The 10,473-nt window shown below is 31.2% G+C and overlaps 3 non-coding genes across 3 annotated transcripts; all 3 read left to right on the top strand.

Moving 5' to 3' along the window:
- Positions 1–263: 263 nt before the first annotated feature.
- TRNAV-CAC lies at positions 264–337 on the top strand. Its single transcript has one exon. It is a non-coding gene; the product is annotated as a tRNA-Val (tRNA).
- Positions 338–7,527: 7,190 nt separating this feature from the next.
- TRNAV-CAC lies at positions 7,528–7,601 on the top strand. Its single transcript has one exon. It is a non-coding gene; the product is annotated as a tRNA-Val (tRNA).
- A 1,494-nt stretch (positions 7,602–9,095) lies between these two features.
- On the top strand, positions 9,096–9,169 carry TRNAV-CAC. Its single transcript has one exon. It is a non-coding gene; the product is annotated as a tRNA-Val (tRNA).
- The last annotated feature ends 1,304 nt before the right edge of the window (positions 9,170–10,473 follow it).

Here is a 10,473-nt window from a genome sequence, read left to right as displayed (position 1 = left end):
TGCGTTTTTACCAGGACATGTTTTGAAATTATATTGGTAAGTATTTTCCTTTCTTAATTATATCTTGATAGATTTTAGTGTATGTTTCGTACATGAGTTTACACGTTAGAAATTAGAATAAAAATCATAGTTACTGCTTGGTTGACAACTTTGTAAAACACAAGTATGGATTTGATTACCCCTACAATTAAAAATCACATTCCCTAATTATAAACGGTAACATTCCGATTAGATTTGTAATATGAAAGTAGAAAATGTAGTTTGTCTGGGTGGTGTATTTGGTTATCATGCTAGTCTCACACACTAGAGGTCCTTAGTTCAAACTTGGGCTCAGACATGTTATTCTACTTTTAAGCTTTTCTTTTTTAACTAGGAAATTAGTGTTTGGTTGACAACTTTTTAAAACACATCTATGGACTATTTTTTTTTTTGAATGCTACTAGCTCCTATTACATTGTAGTCTGTTCATATACTTTCTCAACCTACTGAAACACCAAGAGCTAAAAACGCCTCCACTGAAGCTTGAACTCACAACCTTCCTAATGAAAGTCCTACCTGGATACCATTGGACCACATAGTCCTGGTACATCTATGGATTTAATTACCTCTCAAATTTAAAATCTCATTCCCTAATTAAAAATCGTATCATTCTAATTTAATTTGTTAAAAGAAAATAGAATATGTAGTTGTCTGGGTGGTGTAGTTGGTTATCACGCAAATCTAACACATTAGTGGTCCCTAGTGCAAACTTGGGCTCAAACATATTATTTTGCTTTCCACCTGCGTTTTTACAAGGAGATGTTTTGAAATTATATTGGTAAGTATTTACCTTTCTTAATTATATTTTGATAGATTTTAGTGTATGTTTCGTACATGAGTTTAGACATTAGAAATGAGAATAAAAATCATAGTTAGTGTTTGGTTGACAACTTTATAAAACACAAGTATGGATTTGATTACCCCTACAATTAAAAATCACATTCCCTAATTATAAACGGTAACATTCCGATTAGATTTGTAATAAGAAAGTAGAAAACATAGCTTGTCTTGGTAGTGTGGTTGGGTATCACGCTAGTCTCACATACTAGAGGTCTCTAGTTCAAACTTGGGCTTATAGACATGTTAATTTACTTCTAAGCTTTTCTTTTTTAACTAGGAAATTAGTGTTTGGTTGACAACTTTTTAAAACACATCTATGGATTATTTTTTTTTTTTGAATGCTACTAGCTCCTATTACATTGTAGTCTGTTCATATACTTTCTCAACCTACTGAAACACAAAGAGCTAAAAACGCCTCCACTGAAGCTTGAACTCACAACCTTCCTAATGAAAGTCCTACCTGGATACCATTGGACCACATAGTCCTGGTACATCTATGGATTTAATTACCTCTCAAATTTAAAATCTCATTCCCTAATTAAAAATCGTATCATTCTAATTTAATTTGTTAAAAGAAAATAGAATATGTAGTTGTCTGGGTGGTGTAGTTGGTTATCACGCAAATCTAACACATTAGTGGTCCCTAGTGCAAACTTGGGCTCAAACATATTATTTTGCTTTCCACCTGCGTTTTTACAAGGAGATGTTTTGAAATTATATTGGTAAGTATTTACCTTTCTTAATTATATTTTGATAGATTTTAGTGTATGTTTCGTACATGAGTTTAGACATTAGAAATGAGAATAAAAATCATAGTTAGTGTTTGGTTGACAACTTTATAAAACACAAGTATGGATTTGATTACCCCTACAATTAAAAATCACATTCCCTAATTATAAACGGTAACATTCCGATTAGATTTGTAATAAGAAAGTAGAAAACATAGCTTGTCTTGGTAGTGTGGTTGGGTATCACGCTAGTCTCACATACTAGAGGTCTCTAGTTCAAACTTGGGCTTATAGACATGTTAATTTACTTCTAAGCTTTTCTTTTTTTTTTTTACTAGCAAATTAGTGTTTGGCTGACAACTTTTTAAAACACAATTATGGATTTAATTTCTTCTCGAATTAAAAATCTCATTCCCTAATTAAAAATCGTATCATTCAAATTTATTTAGTAAAAGGAAAATAAAAAATGTAGTTTTCTGGGTGGTCTAGTTGGTTATCACGCAAATCTAACACATTAGTAGTCCCTAGTGCAAACCTGGGCTCAAACATGTTGTTTTGCTTTCGACCTGCGTTTTTACCAGGAGATGTTTTGAAATTATATTGGTAAGTATTTTCCTTTCTTAATTATATTTTGATAGATTTTAGTTTATGTTTCGTACATGAGTTTACACATTAGAAATGAGAATAAAAATCATAGTTACTGCTTGGTTGACAACTTTATAAAACACAAGTATGGATTTGATTACCCCTACAATTAAAAATCACATTCCCTAATTATAAACGGTAAATTCCGATTAGTTTTGTAATAAGAAAGTAGAAAATGTAGCTTGTCTTGGTGGTGTAGTTGGTTATCACGCAAATCTAACACATTAGTGGTCCCTAGTGCAAACCTAGGCTCAAACATGTTGTTTTGCTTTCGACCTGCGTTTTTACCAGGAGATGTTTTGAAATTATATTGGTAAGTATTTTCCTTTCTTAATTATATCTTGATAGATTTTAGTGTATGTTTCGTACATGAGTTTACACATTAGAAATTAGAATAAAAATCATAGTTACTGCTTGGTTGACAACTTTGTAAAACACAAGTATGGATTTGATTACCCCTACAATTAAAAATCACATTCCCTAATTATAAACGGTAACATTCCGATTAGATTTGTAATATGAAAGTAAAAAATGTAGCTTGTCTGGGTGGTGTAGTTGGTTATCATGCTAGTCTCACACACTAGAGGTCCTTACTTCAAACTTGGGCTCAGACATGTTATTCAAATTTTAAGCTTTTCTTTTTTAACTAGGAAATTAGTGTTTGGTTGACAACTTTTTAAAACACATCTATGGATTATTTTTTTATTTTTGAATGCTACTAGCTCCTATTACATTGTAGTCTGTTAGTATACTTTCTCAACCTACTGAAACACAAAGAGCTGAAAACGCCTCCACTGAGGCTTGAACTCACAACCTTCCTAATGAAAGTCCTACCTGGATACCATTGCACCACATAGTCCTGGTACATCTATGGATTTAATTACCTCTCAAATTTAAAATCTCATTCCCTAATTAAAAATCGTATCATTCTAATTTAATTTGTTAAAAGAAAATAGAATATGTAGTTGTCTGGGTGGTGTAGTTGGTTATCACGCAAATCTAACACATTAGTGGTCCCTAGTGCAAACTTGGGCTCAAACATATTATTTTGCTTTCCACCTGCGTTTTTACAAGGAGATGTTTTGAAATTATATTGGTAAGTATTTACCTTTCTTAATTATATTTTGATAGATTTTAGTGTATGTTTCGTACATGAGTTTAGACATTAGAAATGAGAATAAAAATCATAGTTAGTGTTTGGTTGACAACTTTATAAAACACAAGTATGGATTTGATTACCCCTACAATTAAAAATCACATTCCCTAATTATAAACGGTAACATTCCGATTAGATTTGTAATAAGAAAGTAGAAAACATAGCTTGTCTTGGTAGTGTGGTTGGGTATCACGCTAGTCTCACATACTAGAGGTCTCTAGTTCAAACTTGGGCTTATAGACATGTTAATTTACTTCTAAGCTTTTCTTTTTTTTTTTTACTAGCAAATTAGTGTTTGGCTGACAACTTTTTAAAACACAATTATGGATTTAATTTCTTCTCGAATTAAAAATCTCATTCCCTAATTAAAAATCGTATCATTCAAATTTATTTAGTAAAAGGAAAATAAAAAATGTAGTTTTCTGGGTGGTCTAGTTGGTTATCACGCAAATCTAACACATTAGTAGTCCCTAGTGCAAACCTGGGCTCAAACATGTTGTTTTGCTTTCGACCTGCGTTTTTACCAGGAGATGTTTTGAAATTATATTGGTAAGTATTTTCCTTTCTTAATTATATTTTGATAGATTTTAGTTTATGTTTCGTACATGAGTTTACACATTAGAAATGAGAATAAAAATCATAGTTACTGCTTGGTTGACAACTTTATAAAACACAAGTATGGATTTGATTACCCCTACAATTAAAAATCACATTCCCTAATTATAAACGGTAAATTCCGATTAGTTTTGTAATAAGAAAGTAGAAAATGTAGCTTGTCTTGGTGGTGTAGTTGGTTATCACGCAAATCTAACACATTAGTGGTCCCTAGTGCAAACCTAGGCTCAAACATGTTGTTTTGCTTTCGACCTGCGTTTTTACCAGGAGATGTTTTGAAATTATATTGGTAAGTATTTTCCTTTCTTAATTATATCTTGATAGATTTTAGTGTATGTTTCGTACATGAGTTTACACATTAGAAATTAGAATAAAAATCATAGTTACTGCTTGGTTGACAACTTTGTAAAACACAAGTATGGATTTGATTACCCCTACAATTAAAAATCACATTCCCTAATTATAAACGGTAACATTCCGATTAGATTTGTAATATGAAAGTAAAAAATGTAGCTTGTCTGGGTGGTGTAGTTGGTTATCATGCTAGTCTCACACACTAGAGGTCCTTACTTCAAACTTGGGCTCAGACATGTTATTCAAATTTTAAGCTTTTCTTTTTTAACTAGGAAATTAGTGTTTGGTTGACAACTTTTTAAAACACATCTATGGATTATTTTTTTATTTTTGAATGCTACTAGCTCCTATTACATTGTAGTCTGTTAGTATACTTTCTCAACCTACTGAAACACAAAGAGCTGAAAACGCCTCCACTGAGGCTTGAACTCACAACCTTCCTAATGAAAGTCCTACCTGGATACCATTGCACCACATAGTCCTGGTACATCTATGGATTTAATTACCTCTCAAATTTAAAATCTCATTCCCTAATTAAAAATCGTATCATTCTAATTTAATTTGTTAAAAGAAAATAGAATATGTAGTTGTCTGGGTGGTGTAGTTGGTTATCACGCAAATCTAACACATTAGTGGTCCCTAGTGCAAACTTGGGCTCAAACATATTATTTTGCTTTCCACCTGCGTTTTTACAAGGAGATGTTTTGAAATTATATTGGTAAGTATTTTCCTTTCTTAATTATATTTTGATAGATTTTAGTGTATGTTTCGTACATGAGTTTAGACATTAGAAATGAGAATAAAAATCATAGTTAGTGTTTGGTTGACAACTTGATAAAACACAAGTATGGATTTGATTATCCCTACAATTAAAAATCACATTCCCTAATTATAAACGGTAACATTCCGATTAGATTTGTAATAAAAAAGTAGAAAACATAGCTTGGTTGGGTATCACGCTAGTCTCACATGCTAGAGGTCCCTAGTTCAAACTTGGGCACAGACATGTTAATTTACTTCTATGCTCATCTTTTTTTTTTTTACTAGGAAATTAGTGTTTGGTTGACAACTTTTTAAAACACAACTATGGATTTATTTACTTCTCGAATTAAAAATCTTATTCCATAATTAAAAATGTCATTCCATAATTAAAAATTGTATCATTCTAATTTAATTAGTAAAAAGAAAATAAAAAAATAGTTGTCGGGGTGGTGTAGTTGGTTATCACGCAAATATAACACATTAGTGGTCCCTAGTGCAAACCTGGGCTCAAACATGTAATTTTGCTTTCCACCTGCGTTTTTACTAGGAGATGTGTTGAAATTATATTGGTATGTATTTTCCTTTCTTAATTATATTTAATAGATTTTAGTGTATGTTTCGTACATGAGTTTACACATTAGAAATGAGAATAAAAATCATAGTTAGTGTTTGGTTGACAACTTTGTAAAACACAACTATGGATTTGATTACCCCTACAATTAAAAATCACATTCCGTATATATAAACGTTAACATTCTGATTAGATTTATAATAAGAAAGTAGAAAACATAGCTTGTCTGGGTGGTGCAGTTGGTTTTCATGCTAGTCTCACATACTAGAGGTCCCCAGTTCAAACTTATCTTGGGCTTAGATATGTTAATTTACTTCTAAGCTCTTCTTTTTTTTTTTACTAGGAAATTAGTGCTTGGTTGACAACTTTTTAAAACACAACTATGGATCTGATCTAATTACTTCTCGAATTAAAAATCTCATTCCATAATTAAAAATCTCATTCTATAATTAAAAATCGTCTCATTCTAATTTAATTAGTAAAAAGAAAGTAAAAAATGTAGTCGTCTGGGTGGTGTAGTTGGTTATCACACAAATCTAACACATTAGTGATCCCTAGTGCAAACCTGGGCTCAAACATGTTATTTTGCTTTCCACTTGCGTTTTTACCAGGAGATGTTTTGAAATTATATTGGTAAATATTTTCCTTTCTTAATTATATTTTGATAGATTTTAGTGTATGTTTCGTACATGAGTTTACACATTAGAAATGAGAATAAAAATCATAGTTAGTGTTTGGTTGACAACTTTATAAAACACAAGTATGGATTTGATTATCCCTACATTTAAAAATCACATTCCCTATTTGTAAACGGTAAGATTCCGATTGTATTACTAATAAGAAAGTTGAAAATGTAGCTTGTCTGGGTGGTTAGTTGGTTATATCACGCTAGTCTCACACTAGAGGTCTCAAGTTCAAACCTGGGCTCAGACGTGTTAATTTACTTCTAAGTTCTTCTTTTTTATACTAGGAAATTAGTGTTTGGTTGACAACTTTTTAAAACACAACTCTGGATTTAATTACTTCCCGAATTAAAAATCTCATTCCATAATTAAAAATCGTATCATTCAAATTTAATTAGAAAAAATAAAATACAAAATGTAGTTGTCTAGGTGGTGTAGTTGGTTATCACGCAAATCTAACACATTAGTGGTCCCTAGTGCAAACCTGGGGTCAAACATGTTATTTTGCTTTCCTCCTGCGTTTTTACCAAGAGATGTTTGAAATTATATTGGTAAGTATTTTCCTTTCTTAGTTATATTTTGATAGATTTCAGTGTATGTCTCGTACATGAGTTTACACATTAGAAATGAGAATAATAATCATAGTTAGTGTTTGGTTGACAACTTTGTAAAACACAAGTATGGATTTGATTACCCCTACAATTAAAAATCACATTCCCTATTTATAAACGTTAACATTCAGATTAGATTTGTAATAAGAAAGCAGAATACATAGCTTGTCTGGGTGGTGTAGTTGGTTATCACGCAAATCTAACACATTAGTGGTCCCTAGTGCAAACCTGGGCTCAAACATGTTGTTTTGCTTTCCACCTGCATTTTTACCAGGAGATGTTTTGAAATTATATTGGTAAGTATTTTCCATTCTTAATTATATATTGATAGATTTTATTGTATGTTTCGTACATGAGTTTACACATTAGAAATGATAATAAAAATCATAGTTACTGATTGGTTGACAACTTTGTAAAACACAAGTATGGATTTGATTACCCCTACAATTAAAAATCACATTCCCTAGTTATAAACGGTAACATTCCGATTTGATTTGTAATACGAAAGTAGAAAACTTAGCTTGTCTGGGTGGTGTAGTTGGTTATCACGCTAGTCTCACACACTAGAGGTCCTTAGTTCAAACTTGGGCTTAGACATGTTATTTTACTTTTAAGCTTTTCTTTTTTAACTAGGAAATTAGTGTTTGGTTGACAACTTTTTAAAACACATCTATGGATTTAATTACCTCTCGAATTTAAAATCTCATTCCCTAATTAAAAATCGTATCATTCTAATTTAATTTGATAAAAGAAAATAGAATATGTAGTTGTCTGGGTGGTGTAGTTGGTTATCACGCAAATCTAACACATTAGTGGTCCCTAGTGCAAACCTAGGCTCAAACATATTATTTTGCTTTCCACCTGCGTTTTTACAAGGAGATGTTTTGAAATTATATAGGTATGTATTTTCCTTTCTTAATTATATTGTGATAGATTTTAGTGTATGTTTCGTACATGAGTTTAGACATTAGAAATGAGAATAAAAATCATAGTTAGTGTTTGGTTGACAACTTGATAAAACACAACTATGGATTTTATTATCCCTACAATTAAAAATCACATTCCCTAATTATAAACGGTAACATTCCGATTAGATTTGCAATAAAAAAGTAGAAAACATAGCTTGGTTGGGTATCACGCTAGTCTCACAAACTAGAGGTCCCTAGTTCAAACTTGGGCACAGACATGTTAATTTACTTCTAAGCTCATCTTTTTTTTTACTAGGAAATTAGTGTTTGGTTGACAACTTTTTAAAACACAAATATGGATTTATTTACTTCTCGAATTAAAAATCTTATTCCATAATTAAAAATCTCATTCCATAATTAAAAATTGTATCATTCTAATTTTATTAGTAAAAAGAAAATAAAAAATATAGTTGTCGGGGTGGTGTAGTTGGTTATCACGCAAATACAACATATTAGTGGTCCCTAGTGCAAACCTGGGCTCAAACATGTTGTTTTGCTTTCGACCTGCGTTTTTACCAGGAGATGTTTTGAAATTATATTGGTAAGTATTTTCCTTTCTAATTATATTTTGATAGATTTTAGTGTATGTTTCGGACATGAGTTTACACATTAGAAATGAGAATAAAAATCATAGTTACTGCTTGGTTGACAACTTTATAAAACACAAGTATGAATTTGATTACCCCTACAATTAAAAATCACATTCCCTAATTATAAACGGTAACATTCCGATTAGATTTGTAATAAGAAAGTAGAAAATGTAGCTTGTCTTGGTGGTGTAGTTGGTTATCACGCAAATCTAACACATTAGTGGTCCCTAGTGCAAACCTGGGCTCAAACATGTTGTTTTGCTTTCGACCTGCGTTTTTACCCGGAGATGTTTTGAAATTATATTGGTAAGTATTTTCCTTTCTTAATTATATCTTGATAGATTTTAGTGTATGTTTCATACATGAGTTTACACATTAGAAATTAGAATAAAAATCATAGTTACTGCTTGGTTGACAACTTTGTAAAACACAAGTATGGATTTGATTACCCCTACAATTAAAAATCACATTCCCTAATTATAAACTGCAACATTCCGATTAGATTTGTAATATGAAAGTAGAAAATGTAGCTTGTCTGGGTGGTGTAGTTGGTTATCATGCTAGTTTCACACACTAGAGGTCCTTAGTTCAAACTTGGGCTTAGACATGTTATTCTACTTTTAAGCTTTTCTTTTTTAACTAGGAAATTAGTGTTTGGTTGACAACTTTTTAAAACACATCTATGGATTTTTTTTTTTTGAATGCTACTAGCTCCTATTACATTGTAGTCTGTTCATATACTTTCTCAACCTACTGAAACACAAAGAGCTAAAAATGCCTCCACTGAGGCTTGAACTCACAACCTTCCTAATGGAAGTCCTACCTGGATACCATTAGACCACATAATCCTGGTACATCTACGGATTTAATTACCTCTCAAATTTAAAATCTCATTCCCTAATTAAAAATTGTATCATTCTAATTTAATTTGTTAAAAGAAAATAGAATATGTAGTTGTCTGGGTGGTGTAGTTGGTTATCACGCAAATCTAACACATTACTGGTCCCTAGTGCAAACCTGGGCTCAAACATATTATTTTGCTTTCCACCTGCGTTTTTACAAGGAGATGTTTTGAAATTATATTGGTAAGTATTTTCCTTTCTTAATTATATTTTGATAGATTTTAGTGTATGTTTCGTACATGAGTTTAGACATTAGAAATGAGAATAAAAATCATAGTTAGTGTTTGGTTGACAACTTTATAAAACACAAGTATGGATTTGATTACCCCTACAATTAAAAATCACATTCCCTAATTATAAACGGTAACATTCCGATTAGATTTGTAATAAGAAAGTAGAAAACATAGCTTTTTTTTACTAGGAAATTAGTGTTTGGCTGACAACTTTTTAAAACACAATTATGGATTTAATTTCTTCTCGAATTAAAAATCTCATTCCCTAATTAAAAATCGAATCATTCAAATTTATTTAGTAAAAAGAAAATAAAAAATGTAGTTTTCTGGGTGGTGTAGTTGGTTATCACACAAATCTAACACATTAGTAGTCCCTAGTGCAAACCTGGGCTCGAACATGTTGTTTTGCTTTCGACCTGCGTTTTTACCAGGAGATGTTTTGAAATTACATTGGTAAGTATTTTCCTTTCTTAATTATATTTTGATAGATTTTAGTTTATGTTTCGTTCATGAGTTTACACATTAGAAATGAGAATAAAAATCATAGTTAGTGTTTGGTTGACAACTTTGTAAAACACAAGTACGGATTTGATTACCCCTACAATTAAAAATCACATTCCGTATATATAAACGTTAACATTCCGATTAGATTTGTAATAAGAAAGTAGAAAACATAGCTTGTCTGGGTGGTGTAGTTGGTTTTCACGCTAGTCACACATACAAGAGGTCCCCAGTTCAAACTTGGGCTTAGATATGTTAATTTACTTCTAAGCTCT

This window comes from Ipomoea nil, unplaced genomic scaffold, assembly GCF_001879475.1.
Source record: "Ipomoea nil cultivar Tokyo-kokei standard unplaced genomic scaffold, Asagao_1.1 scaffold1099, whole genome shotgun sequence".
Lineage (NCBI taxonomy): Eukaryota > Viridiplantae > Streptophyta > Magnoliopsida > Solanales > Convolvulaceae > Ipomoea > Ipomoea nil.
The sequence above is the reverse complement of the archived record's forward strand: the minus strand, read 5'-3'. Positions and strand labels throughout refer to the sequence as shown.